This window comes from Staurois parvus, unplaced genomic scaffold (genome assembly GCF_062004578.1).
Source record: "Staurois parvus isolate SC_StPar_1 unplaced genomic scaffold, SC_StPar_1.0 ptg000147l, whole genome shotgun sequence".
Lineage (NCBI taxonomy): Eukaryota > Metazoa > Chordata > Amphibia > Anura > Ranidae > Staurois > Staurois parvus.
In genome coordinates, this window is record NW_028317943.1 from 28,012,898 (window position 1) to 28,033,243 (window position 20,346).

The window sequence follows — 20,346 nt, forward strand, 5'->3', positions numbered from 1 at the left end:
TATGGTATTGCTGCGATTGTCAAGAGCTGGAGAATTTATTTTGGGTTGTTCTTTGGTGGTAGGGTATGGTATTAACAAGAAACACACAGCTAAATAAAAAAAATGATTTTGTTTACTATTTTGGGCCAGTTTTCCTTTGATAATAATAATAAAAAAAAAAAATCAGGCGCTATCAATTACCATTTACCACCAAATGAATCCCAATTTGTCCTGAAAAAAACAAGGTATAATTCACCTGGATGTAAAAAAGTCGTTGTGATGATACAGTGGGGATCGAAAGTTTGGTCACCCCAGCTAAAAATTTGTATTAATGTGCATAAAGAAGCCAAGGAAAGATGGAAAAATCTCCAAAAGGCATCAAATTACAGATTAGACATTCTTATAATATGTCAACAAAAGTTAGATTTTATTTCCATCATTTACACTTTCAAAATAACAGAAAACAAAAAAATGACGTCTGCAAAAGTTTGGGCACCCTGCAGAGTTAATATCTTGTACTGCCCCCTTTGGCAAGTATCACAGCTTGTAAATGCTTTTTGTAGCCAGCCAAGAGTCTTTCAATTCTTGTTTGAGGTATCTTTGCCCATTCTTCCTTACAAAAGTCTTCCAGTTCTTTGAGATTTCTGGGCTGTCTGTCACGCACTGCTCTTTTAAGGTCTATCCATAGATTTTCAATTATGTTGAGGTCAGGAGATTGTGATGGCCATGGCAAAACCTTCAGTTTACGCCTCTTGATGTAATCCCCCGTGGATTTTGAGGTGTGTTTAGGATCATTATCCATTTGTAGAAGCCATCCTCTCTTTAACTTCAGCTTTTTCACAGATGGCATCAAGTTACCATCCAAAATTTGCTGAAATTTTATTGAATCCATTTTTCCTTCTACTCGTGAGATGTTCCCTGTGCCACTGGCTGCAACACAACCCCAAAGCATGATTGATCCAACCCCATGCTTAACAGTTGGACAGAGGTTCTTTTCATTAAATTCTGTGCCCCTTCTCCAAACGTACCTTTGCTCATTCCGGCCAAAAAATTCAATTTTAACCTCATCGGTCCACAGAACTTGTTTCCAAAATGCATCAGGCTTGTCTATATGTTCATTTGCAAAGTTCAAACGATGATTTTTGTGGTGAGGACGTAGAAGAGGTTTTCTTCTGATGACTCTTCCATGAAGACCATATTTGTACAAGTATCTCTTTATAGTGGAATAGTGTACCACAACTCAAGTGTCTGCCAGATCTTTCTGGAGGGATCGTGCAGTCAAACGTGGGTTTTGAATTGTTTTTCTCACAATCCTGCGAGCTGTTCTGTCTGATATTTTTCTGGGTCTTCCAGATCTTGTTTTAACTTCCACTGTTCCTGATGACTGCCATTTCTTAATTACATTCCGAACAGAGGATATTGACATCTGAAAACGCTTTGCTATCTTCTTATAGCCTTCTCCAGCTTTGTGAGCGTCAACTATTTTCAGTTTCAGTTTTCTAGACAACTGCTTAGAAGAACCCATGGTGCTGATTGTTGGGGCAAGGTCAGATGAGTCTGGGCATTTAAAACCTTTGAGATTGACATCACCTGGTCTTCCCAGACGATGATTGAGAACAATCCATGACACTGGCAGGTCTCAGCTTGGCAAAGGGGGCAGTGCATGCTATAAATTCTGCAGGGTGCCCAAACTTTTGCAGACCCCATTTTTTTGTTTTCTGTTATTTTGAAAGTGTAAATGATGGAAATAAAATCTAACTTTTGTTGACATATTATAAGAATGTCTAATCTGTAATTTGATGCCTTTTGGAGATTTTTCCATCTTTCCTTGGCTTCTTTATGCACATTAATACAAATTTTTAGCTGGGGTGCCCAAACTTTCGATCCCCACTGTATGTACTGTTTTACTAACGCATGTCAACTTTGCAAAATTGTGCTTAGGCATTTAGATTTGTTTTACCCTTAGACGTGAAGGGGTTAAACAGTATAAATATTATGTAATCATTAACAATACCCACAACAGGTAGTCTGACTTTACAATAAGAAGTTCAACAGATAGTGAAAAATAGTGAGCATAACTAGGATTATGACAGCAAGATGCACAGAAGAAAGTTTTGTGTTGTGCTTATAGTGCTGCAATGAGCAACTAGCATGGCCAGATTGTGCCTAAGAAGAAGTGGCTTAAAGGGTGATTATTAAATAGAACCTGTGCCTATTTTGCTGTATACATTGCACACCTATGCCATGGTCATTTTACTCCTAATTTCTGTGCCACAAGTGACAGTCTCACAGATACACATAAACTTCAGGACATTTTCTTCCATTACAGTTGTTTGTACACAGAAAGCTTTCACTTTGCCTTAGTCTACCTTAAAGAAAAACCTAATTAAAATCAGCAGCTATTGAGACAATGAACACTTTGGAAAGGATTGTGTAATGTATACTATAGTGTATACAGTACAGGAGTTAGGCATATGTAACATGCAACAAAAAGTTTAGAGTGCAACAGTTCAGATGAGAGTGAGACAGTTAAGAGAGAGTTAGAAGGAAAACATTCTCTGCATTAATTTAAAAAACATTAATAGTAGCTCTCCTGCAGTCCCCTCCAAATATTTACCTAAGCCCGATCTCAATCCAGGCATTGGCTTCTGCTACTGTCAGTGAAAACCTGTGAGCAGAAAGCAGGGGTGGGGTCGAGCTGAGCCGGACTGTGTGACTGAATAGACGCAACCAGCTTGGTTCAGGATCGAGCACACATGAGTTCCCCCATAGGAAGCAGCTTTCTATAGTGGGCACTCAGCGGGGGGGTGGGGAGGAGCCAGAAACTCTGGGGGACCCTAGAAGAAGAGGTTTGGGTTCCGGCACAGAGCAAGTATGACATGTTTATTGTTTTAATTACAAAAATCTAAAGCTTTACAATCACTTCCAAAACAACACCTATATAAAGGAAGTCAGTGGGGCTGATTTACTAAAACTGGAGAGTGCAAAATCTAGTGCAGCTCTGCATGGTAGCCACTCTGCTTCTAACTTCAGCTTGTTTGATAAAGCGTTCACAAAAAACTGGAAGCTGATTGGCTTTTATGCAGAGTTGCACTAGATTTTGAACTCTCCAGATTTTAGTATATCAACCCCAATGTGCTACAAAGTGACAACAGACCTCCACAAAATATTAAACAGCATTGCAGAAACATCCTAACTGAAAAAAAATCAACTACCACGAACGATCTAATCAACAATCTAAAGATTGGTTTGACAGAATATGGAAGGCACTAAGAAACACCTTATGGACAGCCCCAAGAAACAGAGTCACTGACAACACTGTTCTAAGGATAGCTCACGGCCACAATACAAACAAATCCTTAAAAGGAAAAGAACAAAACTGCATCTATAACAACCTGCAACAACTGGAAGATACCATTCAGGAATTTTTTTTGTGTGAAATACTGCATTATAATGGCTCACACCCAAAATCCTAACATCATAACCTCTACAAAGACAGCCCAAAAGAGGAGCTAACTTTGGATTCAAAAAAATATAATTACAATATTAACTGCTATGGAGGAAGAAAATCAACAATTTCCCAAATCCTCTAGTTATACAAACTACGCTCCAATAAATATTTGAGAAAAAACCAACACCTGTAAAGTATAAAAAAAACAGTGGTACCAGTGGAATACTTCCAGAGTTTATTAAAGCAGAAGTATAGGGTTTATAAAAAAAAATCCATATTCACCTCTATGCTGAAGCATTGGTGTGATGTTGCAGCTGTCCCATGTTGGTTCCAAGAACTGAGCAATCACATGGCTGTTGATTGCTCAGTTATAGGTTTGCTCTGAGTAGAGAAAGTGACTGTCAGTCACAGCTTTCTGTCAGATGCCTGTGGTAGTGAGCCCTTGTGGATCGCCAACTCGAGGTTCCCCAGGGCACAAAGTCTAAGCCCCAGCTTGCTACTTCACCAGAGCCCCTGTTCGTGGGGATGGACTTGCAGCAAGCTAGAACCAGGTCACGGCCCCCAGGTAAGCCCAGCTGAGGATGCGAAGACCGCTCGCATGAGCAGAGTACAATGGCAGGAGACAACAGGAAATCCAGGTCAGGACGGGTGGATCACAAGCACAGTCGGTGCACAAAGCCGGGGTTGGTACACTGGTAGTCAGATACAGGATACAGGAGTAGCAACAAACAGGAACTCAGAGAACTAAGATGTTGCTCAGGCAAAGTGGGCTAGACTAAGCATGTCTTATATAGACAAGGAAACTAGGAGGTGGGCCAGGAAGTGATGGAAGGGAAGGAAATAAAACCCAGAGAATAGCAGGTGATGCCCATAGGTAAGCACAGACAAAGCACACATGTGAAGGGAATCAGGAAAAGCACTGCAGCAAGGAGGTAAGAATACACAAACAAGAAACTGCAGGCTAACTTGTGACACTCTCTGCTCTGCTCCTCCAGCTTTCACTGGAGCACTGTGTTGGAGAGGGGACACACATCTGGCTTCAGCTTGCAGCAGAGCTCTGAGAGCCATAGCCAGAAGTCTATTAGGCAGCGGGTGGATACTGACAATATTATCAGGATCCTTCCAGAGCCTGGAGCAGCTCTGCCATGTCAGCTAACAGCGGGCAATAGACCGTTATAAGCTGAATCTGGGTTGCAAGAGAGCAAAAAGTAAGGTAGCAAGGTAGAAGTTGACATTTGCAGGCCAGTGAGCTTAACATCTGTTGTAGTCAAATGGAGCGACTCCTAAATAGAAGGATCATTGATCACTTAAATACACACAACTTGCTGGACCCAAAACAGCACTGCTTTACTGAAGGCAGATCACATCAGACTTTTTCTTACTATATCACTAATGTTTTGGACCAGGGTGACACTGTGGACATAGTCTTGATTTCAGCAAGCCATTTGATATAGTTCCATGTAGAGATCTAATAAAAAAAAGCTGCCTTTTTAACGCTAAGACTTAATCTTTGGATTGATTTACTAAAACTGGAGCATTCAGATTCTGGTGCAGCCCTGCATGGTAGCCAATCAGCTTCTAACTTCAGCTTGTTCAATTAAGCTTTGACAATAAAACCTGGAAGCTGATTGATTTCTGTGCAGAGCTGCATTAGATATTGCTATATCCAGCTTTAGTAAATAACCCCAAGATGTAATCAGGAGCTCATATACTAAGAACATCAGTAGTATCTCTTCAACACATACATTGGTGAAGTGGCTGCACCAACTACACCAAGATTAAGTTCCTGCTGCATGTGGATGACCTTCTATTACTGTTACCAACAGAGAAAGGTCTTTCTAAAGAAGGAACACAAAACAAGTGTTCTTCCTTTACAATAAATAACTAACTGTATTCTTTATGAATCTATCAGCTATGTGTACCTATGCCTTGCAATTAAAGAGGAATTCCAGGTATGGATATTTTATACATAGTCACATTGGTCCAGCTTGGGCCAATGTAACTATGCAACCATACACAGCTGATGCCCTTGAAAGCTGGAAATCACTGAAGCAGATCCCGCTACTCTAGTAATCTCTACTTGTCTAGGGGCCCTGTGCTCAGTGGCTGCCCTGCTGTATGCTGAACATAGTAGGATGGATGCTTGGCGTGGGCGTCATTCAGAGAAAGCTTTGCTTTTTCTGATTAAATGAAAAGCATTCTCTGATTGGACAAGGTGGAAAGGCAAGGCGGTGACATCACCAGCCAACTATAGGTGCCCTGAAAGACAAGAGAACTGGAAAAAAAGGCGCTGTGGAAAATGCTCTCAGACAAGCACCACCCAGGACGCTGGTACGCTGACACCACGTGATTTGAAGCCGACATGAGCATTTTCTGATCTCAGCTCCCCTCAGAACGGACGGGCCGTCCATTGGAGTCACACTGTCCACTTCTGGCTGGTCAATTTTATTATATTTGCTACTTTGTCTCACCCAATAAAGATGCACCTTCACTAAGGTGCTTGTCTGAGAGCATTTTCCACAGCGCCTTTTTTTCCAGTTCTCTTCATCATGCATATGATTAACAAAGCAGCAGTGGTGAGCTCATGATTAACTGTTCACATGTTTCCACCTGGAGTGGCCTCTCTGCACTCATTTGTATGAGTTTTGCCCTGAAAGACAAGGCATACAGAACCCTTAACGTATCAGGAGACAGCTGTAAAACCAAAAAACACCTGTAAGAGTCTGAGTTTGACAGAGTCATTACCGCAATCCTCCCTTATAGCAGAGAATAGATAGAGAGGGGAGCAAGGGTGAGGGAGAGAATGGGGAGCAGGGAAAGATATGTAGAACAGGAGACAGTGGCAGGGAGTGGAAGGGAGGGAGACAGGTTTAAGTGAGGGAGAGGAAGGAAAGAGAGGGAGAGATGTAGAAGGGGAAGAGGGAGAGAGTGAGAAGGGAGGAAGGGAGAGAGGAAGTGTTCAGTATGCAGAATATTCAGAATGCTCAAGGCTCCCATCAGTCACCAAACCTGGTCTTTCCGATGGTCAGGCAAGGACTCAACCCAGGGAAGAAAGCGGCAGCAAGCAGACAGCATCTGACTCAGTCAGGTGTGTTCTCTAAATTTCAATTCTGCAGTCTGCATGCCTACACAACTGCCTCCATTATTGGTGATCTCATTGCATGCCAAGGGTTGGAGTGTGGGCCAACACATCCTCAGTCTGCTTCATGCAGGGGCGAATGGTGCCTGGAGACCTCTCAGTTGTCCCAGTTATGGACCTAGAGACCGGCACATCCACTACCAGACAGCATGGCATTTTTTTGGTCAGTTTATCCCATCCATGGACTTTAATGGACTGGGAAAAACAGGCTGTTACCAACCCTGCATGCTAAAAAAAAAGTGCAACAGCTCCAATTTATTTCTAGATTTTAGAGCAAGGCGTACGTGGAAGGGCTTTGCACTGCAATCCAAACAAAATGTATTTCCCAGTAGAACTAGATAGCAAAAAACAAACAAAAAAAAACAGCTATGGAAACGGAGGTCTTATGGCGGATGCAGCAAGTGCTGGCTTACTTAGACGATCCTGTATCTGCATGGGACGAGTTTGGATGGAGGAATGCGTCTGTCCAACAGCTGGATGAGGGTATGGAAGATGGAGTAGTCAGCTCATTCCTCCAATTACAGATCCCAGAATGGTTGGATCTAATGGATTTTTCACTGGAGGATGTTATGGGTGATGAGTCACCTGCCAAAGTGCTGGCACTGGGCCCAAGGGCCACCAGCCAGTGCCCTGGACATTTAGCTATTCCAGAGACTGGGGATTTGATAGACTTCTCTGCTGAGGAAAAACAACTTGGTGAGCCTCCAGCAGAAGAGCTGGCAACAGGGCTAAACATTGCTGAGCTCTACCCAGCACCAACAGCAGCTTCAATCTCCCTGAGAGAAGAGGCGGCTGGGATTTCTCCTACACCACTGACAGGGACATGGGATTTCCTGCAAGCAGCATCTTTGGAGGTAAAAGAAACCTCTTCAGCTGAAGCGCTGACAACCGGACAGAGGGTCCAGAACCTCTGCCCCACACCTGCAGTAGTTTCAGAGGCCCAGTGGGAGAAGGGAGAGGAGGTTGTTGTCCTCCCTCCCCCACAGTCAGTCAGAGTGGAGGAAACTGTCTTCCCTCCCAAGCCAGGATCTGTGCATCAGAGGAACAGTGACAGAAGAATGTCATCCCAGCAGCAGATCCACAGTCTGGTAGTGGAGGAAGCTGGGCTCCCTCCCCAATGGTTAGCTGGAGCAGATGTGGGGTCCCCAACAGAAGTGCTGGCAACAGGACAGAGCACTGCTGGCCTCTGCCTAGCAACTACAGTCACCACCTGGATACCCCAGGGATGCTGGGCAGTCGGCCCAGATCCCCAACAGCATGATGGAGCCGGCCCAGCCACCCTGTCTTCTCTCCAGTGGCTGAGAGGACTTCAGGGAGAAGGACCAGCCCGTACTTCTCCCCAGCGGCGGGTATGTTCTACGAGAGAGGCAGAGGTTGGCTGGGTGAGTAATGCTTTGTTTGGGACCATTTGTTTGGGGAACTCTGTGGGTGCTGGCATTGGGGACTGGAAGTACAGACTAACTTCGGAGTCCACCCGTCTGGGGTCTCCTCCTGTGTTAGTCTCCTGCCGAAAGGGGAGATATGTGATGGGAGTCACTTTGGGTGGGGGCCCATGGAATCCAGCTCACTTTGGAGAAGTGGGGAGACCCCTGTCTCATCTCCCCATATCCCTCTTATGTGTAAGTCACCCTGTGCCTGTTTGATGTACAGGGTGATCTGTCCTAATGTTGGGGTGTGGGGTTGTTGATTGTTTAATGTCATATGGCTGCATCCCATTGTTCTATTGTGTGTCTTGCTTGGGAGCAAACTATTATGGGGTGTATGTGTTTATGTGTATTAGCTTACTGGGGGGAGGGGAGGTGTCTCCAGCAGCCCTCTCTCCTGATGGGACTGTCTGTTGTTGTGAAGTTTGAATACCTGTGTGTCTCTTGTTGCCCCACCCTGTGTCCTTATGCAGGGAGGGGGAAGTGTATAAAAAGCCAGTTCGAGTTTCAAATAAAGAGTTCCATGTTCAGACAGACTGGTGTCGTCTAGTCTTGTTTAGTCAGCTGTGGTATCTGTGGTCGGTGTTCAGACCGGGATGCATTATTATAATGGAAGGACCCAAGCGCAGACTGGGTCGGTTCTGTTACAGGTGCGCTAACCACTTTCTTTGTATCCATCTTCTCCACACATCACTTTATCTGTTTGCTTTGCTAGGTGCACTCTAGCATTGATACCCTCTGTAAAATTATGGGGGGGGGGAGACCCCAACCAAAGTGCAATCATTCAGGTAAGCAGTGAGGACCCTGGGCAACTACCCAGTTTGAACATCCTAAGACAATTCTGCCAAAGGGCCACTTATGTGGAAGCAAAGGCACATGCTCACGCATCCACATTCCTAGCACATGCCTGCTTAAAGTGGAGTTCCAGTCAAACTGTAAAAATAATAAAAGTCAGCAGCTACAAAAACTGTAGCTACTGACTTTAAAAAAACAACCACTCACCTGTCCCTCGATCCCACAGTGTCCTCCCTGCAGTCTGTTTCACTGGCCATCCCGTGTTCCTGGTGCTGGCATCTTCAGTGTGGGCACCTGGCTGTGACAGCTTGCTGCGTTACAGCCGGATGCCCACTTTGCATGCGCGAGTAGCGATGCGCTTTGTGAACGGTCCAATAGCCTTCTGGGACCTGTCACGTGTCCCAAAAGACTACGGGGAGGGAGGGGGGAGGACAACTTCCGCTTCCAATTGCCTAGGCAATCACAGCGGAAGTGGGAGCGAGTACCTGTCAATTTCGGGTATGCACCTCCCCCACTCCCCAAAGATGCCAATCCTTAACAAGGAGAAGGAGACCAGTCCTTAAAGCGGAACTTCACCTTTTGGGAGGTGCTCCGCTTTAAGAGTTTTGGGAATGAAACCCATGCATATGACAATCTCTCTGGTAGGCAGCAGTATGGTAAGATTATAGACACGTTTGTGATCAAGATTCTGCAGAGACAACTACCCCTGTACCATTTATCATTAATATTAATCCCTGAGCTCCAGTCAGGTGATTGTGTCTAGCCACTTGAAGACCAGTCCTTTTTCTGACACTTTTTGTTTACAAGTTAAAATCAGTACTTTTTGCTAGAACCCCCAAGCATTATATTTTCTTCAGCAGAGGTCCTAGAGAATACAATGGTGGGTATAGCAATTATTTTTTTTTTATATCGCATGGTATTTGCGCAGTGGTTTTTAGAATGCAATTTGTGGGGAAAAAATACACTTTAATGAATTTTAATGCATATAAACACAATATAATAGTAATTTTTTTGGTAAAATATCAAAAAAATGGTGTTACGCCAAGTAAATAGATACCTAACATGTAACTTTTTAAAAATGCACACGCTCGTAGAATGGCAACAAACTACATTAAGCAATGCTTTAAAAGCCTTTACAGGTTACCAGTTTGGAGTTACATAGGAGGTCTGGTACTAGAAGTATTGCTATCACTCTAATATTTACAGAAATACCTCACATGTGTGGTGCAAACGCCATTTACATATGTATGTGGGACCAATTTGTACATGTGTCTTTGTGCACAAGCACAGGGGGACAGGGCACTTTAAAAGAAAAAATTTGTTGTGATTTTTTACACTGTTTCTTTAAAAACAATTTTATTACTTTTATTGCTATCAGAAGGAATTTAAACATCCCTTGCGACAGTAATAGGCAGGGGCAGGTACTCCTTTTGGAGAGATCTGGGGTCTATTAGATCCCGGATGTCTCCACTGCCCTTACAAGCATTTGATCACACCAAGACTGGGGTGAGCAGATACTTTCCAAATTTAAAAATGGCACTGTTTACATCCAAGAATCTGGAAGTGATGAAAATGCTTGGTTTTCTATACCATAGAGCTCATCAGGGACCTTCCAGTCCTCGACAAGCTTTGTGGTAAGCTTGCGGAATTGCCAGCTTTCAATCCAGTCTCACTGGTGGGAGGGTAGTGCCACCGGGGGGTGATATCTTCCACTGCCTGTAAAATCCATTCAGCAGATAATTAGCTTCTAGGATGATCTTTACACAAAAGCCAGGCACCAGAGGAAACAAAAAAAAACAGTGTGATGCCTGTAGCTGCTGGCATCATCCCAGTATAACCGCATATAATCAAATGACGTACATGTACATAATTTGGCGTTAACTGGCTAGGCTAAGGTGATGTCATCAGCCTGCTGCAGGCAAGAGGAAGCATTTCCTCAGTCTCCTCACCACCAAGGTTCACTTACACTGCAACAATGTAACATTATAGCCAGTTACAAAGTAAGAGGCTGCAGCAGGGACTGATCAGTGTCACACTTGTGAAATCAAAAACTTCAAAGGCACTGGGATTTATATTTGTGCCATCTTTGAGTCAGCAGCTCAGCCCAGGAAGTAGATGGTGATGATGGTTAATGCCACAACAAAGCAGGTTAATGCACTGCCAGGGGGAATACTGGGATCTCTTTGAGAGTTAGGAAAAACCTGTAATTGCTGCACTTACACATTCCTTAACATGCATACATTTAAAATGAAAAATCTATATGGTTTGCTTCAAGGAAGATGCAGAACATGCCACTCAGCAGACCCTTCAATTAAAAGGTGCCGTGTTACTTCACTCTATGTGTTAGGTACTGTATGTCTAATCATAATGGTTATATTTTACAGAATTCATAACTAGACAAAAGAGTATTGCAGGAACAGCAGAAGCAGCATCCATTATTAACCAGCAGACATCACAAGACACCCACACTGTGAACCTGAGAACAGCAGATTGAAGATAATGTAGTACAGAAGCATCGTCATAGATAAAACAGTGTGTTATGTATATTGAGTCTAATGTATAATTCAGAAGATGGAAACACATAAGAATGAGAGGTGAGGAAAAATAAAATTCATATTTAACACACATTCTGATATTTATACTCTATTTCTATTGTGCAGAGTAAGATTCATACATCTCCATTTCTCGTTGAGCGTCCACAGTACTCTGGTATTTTGTTTGCTTTAAGCTCTTAACTGCTTAATGCAGATGATAAAATTGCTTTATGATCCCTACTGGAAAAAAATTTAATTCAGACCTAAAAAAACCCTATTATAGTTATAGTATTGTAATACACAGTAGAAAACAATATTAGAATTCATAAGACAGGAAGAAATATGAACTACCCTGTAAAAATATATCTTTATTTGAAGAGTAGTAAAGATTCATCTATCAGATCTATCTCTATGTGGAAGGCAGATATATGTCCATATTTCTCAAACAGAGAAATCATTTCACCTACAAAACTAATTTAAAAGTGTTCTGTGCTAGAATTTAATGACTTTCTGAGAAAATAAAACTTATCTGGGCATACTGATCCCACAATAGTATCAGTTTAAAGCCGTATTAAACCCCAAACCAGAAATTAAATGTAGCGCTAACCCCCAAAGAAGCCGTTTGGTATGACAGGTTCTCTGTTCTCTGCTACAACCCTATAAACTGCTCGTTCCTTCTGACATTTCTGGGTATATGACAGAATGCTGCAAAAACCTGTACGCAGGTGCCTATTTGGGGTGAATACTTAGCTATGTAATACCTCATTTTTGTTATCATTGTATGGTTTACCAAAAATGTTTATTGTGTATCATGCAGCCAGGCTGCCCAGAAGTTAAGAAAGGGTTAAAGCAGTAGTAAACTGCATCCAAAAAAAGAAAAGAAAAACAAATCCCTGTAAGGTAAAAGCATAATGTGCTAGTATGCATTGCATACTAGCACATTCTGAAGACCTTGCCTTGAAACAAAGCCATCCAGTGGAGCTCTGTCACTGCTCCCTGGGGCTTCTATCTTCACCCAGTTTTCCTTTTGGGTTTGCGAGCTGTGGCCAGCCACGATGACGTCACGGGCCACAGGTATGCACAGGCAGGGGGGACTGACAACTCATGGGGCCCCCGGGCAATAGGGGATCATGGGGCCCCTGTGCCCTTGCCCAAACTCAAAAAAGCCTATGAAAAAGGTACCAGGGGCATCTCATGGGGCCCCCTACTGACCCCAGGCCATCGGGCAGTGCCCGAGTTTCCAAATGGTCAGTTTGCCCCTGTGCACAGGTATGCAGGCGCCGGCTATCAGAAAGGGCTAATATCTCTTAAACGGTTCACGTTTAGGAGATATTAATTTTACCTACAGGTATGATTTACTATAAGCTTACTTGTAGGTAAAATTATTAAAGAAGAGTTTTCTACCATTTTAATATTGTCAGTATTCATAGCACTGCCCCCTTGTGGTGGGCTATAAATTCAAGGGAAGGCAACCTTGCAGGGTCCTTTGATGGGGAATTGTTTGCAGGATTGCTGCAATATGTAGCACTGCTCTTGTCATTCTAGCTCTCCCCTTTTGGTGGTTACCCAGTCGGGGTACTGAACATTTCTGGGTCTAATACTGATTTAATTTAAAGGTAAAGATTGTTCAGAAGAAATGATGATCAAAGCTAAACTCTAGACAGATATAGTAAACACAAATAAATGCAGCTCTGTAATCCTTAGCCCCGGTTCACATTAGAATGTGGTGTGGGAAACCTGAGATCTGTGTGCAGTTACCGCACAGTGTTCAAATTGCACTCCTCTTGCAATCTGCAGCGGGTGTCAGTGCAATGTTAATGACCATGCGATCCAGTTGAAGTGCGTTCTCAAAATTGCTGCATGCATGTCTTTGGTGCGGATGTGATATGATTTGAGCTTATTCTAAATGAATGGGATAAAATCGCATCACACTGAATCGCATGTGAATAGCAATGGAATGCGGTGCGGTTCCTGTGCGATTCATAGGAGAATCATAGTGTGAACATAGGCTAATACATCATTAAATTAACTTTTAAAAGTTAGTAGTGTAAGTACCTGATTTTGACCTGGTATCATCCTCAGTTCTTATACAGCAGGGCTGGAGTGTGGGAGGAAGAGCACAAGAAGCCAATGAATGCATGTGCTGAAAGAAGCTTTCTGGTAAGAGGAGAAATCAGAGTGACAGAGAGATGAGCACATCACTGTGCTAATCCTCCTTTCACTGTGCAGTAGCAACCTGGGATGGGTCCAGGATGGCCTGGGCTTAGAGGAAAGGGTTGAGTGATGCTGCCAATCAGAATGAGGATAACTAGTGCCATAAAAAAGTACTCCAGGGGAAATATCTGAATGGATGCTGAATATTACAGCAAAACTGGGTTGTTTATTTTATATCTCGGTGTATGCCATAAACAATTGTCAGTTTTAAAAAATAAAATACTTGTTTTCATCTTGATTTCATGCTTTATTGCATCTCTGTCCTGCTTATCTCTTGCAATCTCTTTGAAGTCTATTTCTGTCTATATATTTTTTTTCTATCATATTATTAAAACATCATAAAAAAAAAGTCTTTGAACATGTCCATACATCTCCTCAGACTGCAAACTAGTGTGGAATAGTTCATATTCAGAACAGTATCCTGCACCCATTCCAGTTCTGTATGGCTAATGATCAGTGTGTGCCTTTTTTTTTATGCTGTTTTTTTATACAATATACAGTAAAGTTCTCAGCCTGGGTTCACACTTCTGTGGTACGGCATATCGCATGTGATTCGCACAGGAACTGCACCGCATTCCTGTGCAAATCACATGCGAATTCTGTGCGGTGCAATTTGAGCCATACCGGCAAGAGGAACAAGCAGGAACACCCCTTAGTGTCATTCCACTCTGGGCTTGATTGCTACTTACTTCTGGTGAGTGCATTATGGTGGAGGTGCAGTGCGGAACTCACAGAAGTCACTACATTTTGTTGATTTGATCACATCACTATTTTTGGGACTATTATGATATTTAGAGGACTTACATATTTTCATTTGTTATTTGTTATACCATCCATTTTGTTTCTTCATTGGAGTATTCACTATTTCTTTTTTATGATGTTTCCTTTCTTTTTAAAATCACACTGGTCATCATTGATTATAACACACATATTTACTAGCGCTTCACATTGATATTATAGTGAAGTTACAATATGCTTGTACACATGTCCCTTATAAATGTATACTGTGAATTCATTTCTTACAAACAGCTACCTGCAAATCACATTAAATATATTGAAACGCAATATATCTTTGACAAACACAATGAAAGTGTCAGCACATGTGGTAGTGAGCTCTTGTTGATCCTCAACTTGGGGTTCCCCAGGGCACGGAGTCTAATCCCCAGCCTGCTCCTTCACCAAAGCCCCTGATGGTGGGGATGGACTTGCAGCAAGCTGGGACCAGGTTGCAGTCCCCAAGTCTGCCCAGCTGAGGTTGAGGAGACCACTCGTGGGAGCAGAGTATAATTGGAGGAGACAAGCGGAATCCGATAGGCTAGCCGAGGTCAGGACGGGCGGAAATCAAGCAAGGTCAGAGAAGAAAGCCGGGGTCGGTACATGAGTAGTCATTGTAGAATTCAGCCAGTAGTAACACACGGGAGCTCCAACAACTAAGAAGTTGCTCAGGCAAAGTGGCCTAGTCTGAGCACGTCTTATATAGACAGGCAAACAAGGAGGCAGGCCAGAAAGTGATGGAAGGGAAGGAAATAAAACCTAGAGGACAGCAGACGACGCCCATAAATGAGCACAGACAAACACATGAGAAGGGATCAGGAACAGGACTGCAGCAAGAAGGTAAGAACACAAACAAGAAACTGCAGGATAACTTGTGACAAAAAGAACTTACAAGCATATGTGTCTCAGAGAAGGGAAGACTTCACTGGTGTTTTCTTCTGGAAGCTGATCTGGAACTGGACAGACCTGTGAGGGAAACTTCCTGTTTTAGAAAAGAATAGACTGCAATTTCACTGAATGCCCAATAGATGGCACCCTACTCAACACAATGATGTGAATACATCGCACTATATCATTATTGTGACACTGCAAGGCCCTGCCACTGTGAAAATGGAAGCAGAAGTGACACAGGGTTCGCACATATGCAGAGTGTGGAGTTCCTGAATATTGATTTAGAGTGGAGAAAACTAATCTTTTGGTTTTCTCTTGGTTTTGGTATACCCAGATAGGGTTTCGGAGTTTAGAGACTTCGAAGAGCTTTGGGAAGGAAAAAGTCTCTACCCAGTGTCCAGGTCTTGCACTAGACCAGCAGGCTGAGTGTGCAGATGTGCACACCTGTTACAATGACAGACTTGGGCATAGCTCAGGGCTCCCATTAGGAAACGTGTGCCGTCCTTAGAAGTCAGTGCTCCATGCTGGAGGCAGGACAATCCTTGTCCAGAGGGCTGAGAAAGTTGAGATTGCTAAGCAAGTTTGTAGGATTAAGAGAGTCAAGAAGGCTAAGCAAGTCCTGAGGATTGAGGGAACGTAAATGTCTCATAGGACTGTGGCTAAAAAGACTGGGAGAGCCCAGACAGCCAGGAGTGTCGGGTGAGCTGAGAGGCACAGAAACACATACTGTGTATGATGGTCTGAGGGACCAATCAACAGCCATAGACCAACATTTAGACCTATGCAGTGGTGCTGCAAAGTGAAGAGGCCAGGTGTCATGGCATTATTTGTCGTTTCCTGTTTTGATTGTGAAAAATCTCTGCGTGGGCAAATACTGTATGTTAGACTTTAATTCCGTTTAATAAAAGTGGGCTAAAATACAGTTCTAATTGGCACGGACTAACTAAAAAAATTCTACTACCACTGGGGAGTTAAATTCTCTAGAATATCACAATACAGTACACATATATTGTTGCACCCAGTTCTATTAATTTGCTGTGTGCTGGTACCCCGTCCTGTAATCTATGATTAACGTGAACATATCATGAAAGAAATATGGATGCTGCAATTGTTAACCTCCTTCAGAAAATGTTGGTTGCCTCACTGATATGCTGAATCACTGGCTTTAGTTACTGAACTGGACAAGCAGACAGACCAGCCTATTACCCCACATGGAAGAAAAATATATTTGAAATATATTTTAAAAATATTCTTCCCAAATATATTGCCATATATGTGAAATGCTACAATTTTGGCCATATTCAATATATTTCAAAATATATTTCAATATATATATACAGCATGTTGAAATGCATTTTTTCTTACAAAATATATGAAAAATATTTTTAAAAATACATTTCAAATATACTGTATGTTGTTAAATATACAAATCTACATTTTTGGAATGCATATACAAATATATGTAAACATATATGTTAAAACTACTTTTTATATGTTAAAAAAAATCTGAAAAATATATTTAAAAAATATATATTTTTAAAAATGTATATATTATTAAAATACATTCTTTAGATTTTTTTAACATATAACCCCCTAGCATATCTGGCAGTGGCCCTCTTGAGTAAGAGTAGATGATTCATGTAGCATTTACTCCATGGAATCCATCTGCCCTTAGCTTAGACATGCAGATAGGAGGGTGTGCTTAGCTGAGAAAGCCCCTTCTGAAGATTCCTCAGATATATGACATAATTTGCCTAGACAAGTAAACCAGGAAGTTACTTAAAAAATGTAAAATATGATATACAAATACAGTGATTAGTACAGCGATACAACATCAATAAGAAATCACAAAAATGTAAATCACAAAAATGTGTAAACAAGTTCATTTGTCTTCATTGCAGTACTTCCATCCTTCTTTCCTTATATAAACACCAAGTGCTCCAAACCATAAAGGTGCAAAAACTCCACCACCAGATATCTGCTCACCTCCAGCAGTGTGAGATTACATAGTATTATGTTTGGTCTAACTGCACTTTTCATCCCAATGTTGATTCTGAAGTTCAACTGGATGGTCTCCAATTACCATTCACAGCTTCTCCAGATTTATACTCCATCCATCATATTACCTCATAAATAAAAAACTCCACATAGTGCATAAACTTTAAAACATTTTAATATCTCTATAGCAAAATAAAATGCTCACTCACATGTGATGGGTGCCCAATCGCACCAAATAAAATCAGCCTCTATATACAGTATATGCCCGAGATCTGTGGACCTCTGCAATGGATAATCTGCAATGATTGCAGTGGCCTCACTCCGTGGACACCGCTAGCTCCATGGAGCATCGTGATGTCACCTAAGGGCGGGGTGCCCCTAGGGACGAAAATTTCCCCAAGAGGAATGAGCCAATTCCAACTGTTTAGAAGAAAAAAAAAACAAGGTGCAAGCTAGAAAATGTTTCTAATTTGTTAACACAATTTAATCACACAGAAATAATTGAACAGAAAATACAGTACATGAACAGAAATAAACAACTGCCCAAAAGAAGATGGCAATGAAAATAAAAATCATATGTAAGAAAGAGCTTGATACACATACACAGCTCTATGCACACAACAGAAATCACAGTCCATCTCTGGCCTGAGCAAAAAAGAATTGCTACGAAGGAGGCAGATAACAATAGAAGGTTCTTTTTTCAGTTAGGCCCCCTTCACACTGGTGTAGTTTTGCTGGACTTTTCCAGGGGGACAAAATTGTGTAAAAACTATTCCCCATTAAATCCTATGTAACTATTGAAACTGCAGGTGAGCTTCGCTTTGAAGAGTCCTGCATGCAGCATCTTTAGTGCAGTTTTTCAAAAGTGTACCAAAAAGGTACCATCCATTGTGAGTCAATGGGAACGCATCAAAAACACGTCAGTGTGAAAGGGCCCTTTAGAATACATACTTGAATCGAATTAGTGTCACTTTATTGCAAATTAAAGGAACAGTTATAGTGTTTATTTTATATAATCTGTCTAGACTGTTTAAACAGATCAAATTTACAGAAGTGCCATGGACACTTAATGCAGGGTGTGTGTCGCTTATTATACATGCACAAAGTTGAGTCAACTTTCCCTTCGGCAAGGTATATAATCCTTCCCAACTGTAGATGTGTTTTTTTTTCTTGATATATTTACATAATGACGTACTAACTCATTGATATGGTGAGAAGAAAATCACGTTTCTTTCTGAACAAAAATGTTTGATATGGCTCACCTGTTTTGTTTGGCATTCAACCTAGGACACAAATAAGCATGGAACCTAGCAAGGTAAAAACCTACAAAACAGCAAAACATTACTGAGTCATGGCTAAGTCATAGGTGGAGTGAGTTTCCTGTCAAAAGCCAAAACAGGTCTAACCAGAACAAACACACCACCATCAAATTACAACTAAGTTGCTGTGACTCTGAATTCTCACGTGCATGGCTGAAATATTTAGCTCGTTGTTCAATATACACTGCTCAAAAAAATCAAAGAAACACTTTGAAAACACATCAGATCTCAATGGGGAAAAATCTCATGCTGGATATCTATACTGATATGGACTGGGTAATGTGTTAGGAACGTAAGGATGCCCCATCATTTGATGGAAATGAAAATTGTCAACCCACAGAGAACTGAATTCAAAGACACCCCAAAAATCAAAGTGAAAAAATGATGCAGCAGGCTAGTCCATTTTGCTGAAAGTTCATTGCAGCAACTCAGAATGGTACTCTTCCCTCCTCCTACCACTCCATCCCCCACAGCCGTTTCCTCCTGTACCTCTACCCCCTCCCTCCTAGATTGTAAGCTCGAAAGAGTAGGGCCCTCTTACCCCTTGTGTGCTGTTTGATGTTACTGTACTGTTTCATGTATTGTCCCCCCTCTATTGTACAGCGCTGAGCAAACCCTTTGGCGCTATATAAACTCGATAAATAAATAAATAAATACTCGGTAGTTTGTATGGCCCCCACGTTCTTGTATGCATGCCTAACAAGGTTAGGGCATGCTCCTAATGAGATGACGGATGGTGTCCTGCTGTATTTCCTCTCAGATCTGGACCAGGGTATCCCTGAGTTCCTGGACAGTCTGAGATGCCACCTGGTGCCATCGGATGGATCAAACCAGGATATCCAAGAGGCATTCTATTGGATTTAGGTCAGGCGAGTATGGGGTCCTTTCAATGGTATCAATTCCTTCATCCTCCAGGAACTGCCTGCATACTCTTGCCACATGAGACAAAGCATTGTCGTGCACCAGGAGGAACCCAGAACCCACTGCACTAGTATATGGTCTAACTATGGGTTCAAGGATTTTATCCCGATACCTAATGGCAGTCAGGGTGCCATTGTCTATCCTGTAGAGGTCTGTGCGTCCCTCCATGGATATGCCTCCCCAGACCACCACTGACCCACCACCAAAACGATCATACTGAACAATGTTACAGGTAGCATAATGTTCTCCATGTCTTCTCCTGACCTTTTCACATCTGTCACATGTGCTCAGGGTGAACCTGCTCTCATCTGTGAAAAGCACAGGGCCCCATTGGTGTTTAATGGCAAATGCCAATCCAGCTCTATAGTGCCGGGCAATCAGCACAGGGCCCACTAGAGGACGTCGGACCCTCAGGCCACCCTCATGAAATCTATTTCTGATAGTTTGGTCAGAGACATTCACGCCAGAGGTCTTTTTGTAGGGCTCAGGCAGTGCTCATCCTGTTCCTCCTTGCACAAAGAAGTAGATACCGGTCCTGCTGATGGGTTAAGAACCTTCTAGGGCCCTGTCCAGCTCTCCTAGAGTAACTGCATGTCTCTTGGAATCTCCTCCATGCTCTTGAGACTGCAGGAAGACGCAGCAAACCTTCTGAAAATGGCACGTATTGATGTGCCATTCTGGAGGAGTTGGACTGCCTGTGCAAACTCTGTAGGGTGCAGGTATCGTCTCATGCTACCAGTAGTGACACTGACCCTAGCCAAATGCAAAACTAGTGAAAAACAGTCAGAAAAGATGAGTAGGGAAAAAAATGTCAGTGGCCTCCACCTGTAAAACCATTCCTGTTTTGAGGGATGCCTCATTGTTGCCCATCTAGTGCACCTGTTGTTAGTTTCATTAACACCAAAGC

General features: G+C 42.4%; 1 protein-coding gene across 3 annotated transcripts in view; it reads right to left on the bottom strand.

Moving 5' to 3' along the window:
• Positions 1-20,346, bottom strand: part of LOC149464856 (uncharacterized) — a 183,332-nt gene that overhangs the window by 130,424 nt on the left and 32,562 nt on the right. For all 3 annotated transcript variants that reach the window (XR_016312300.1, XR_016312299.1, XM_089674185.1), the window contains exon 3: positions 17,409-17,619. The gene's annotated coding sequence lies outside the window, so the exon portion shown is untranslated. The remainder of the gene's footprint in view (positions 1-17,408; positions 17,620-20,346) is intronic.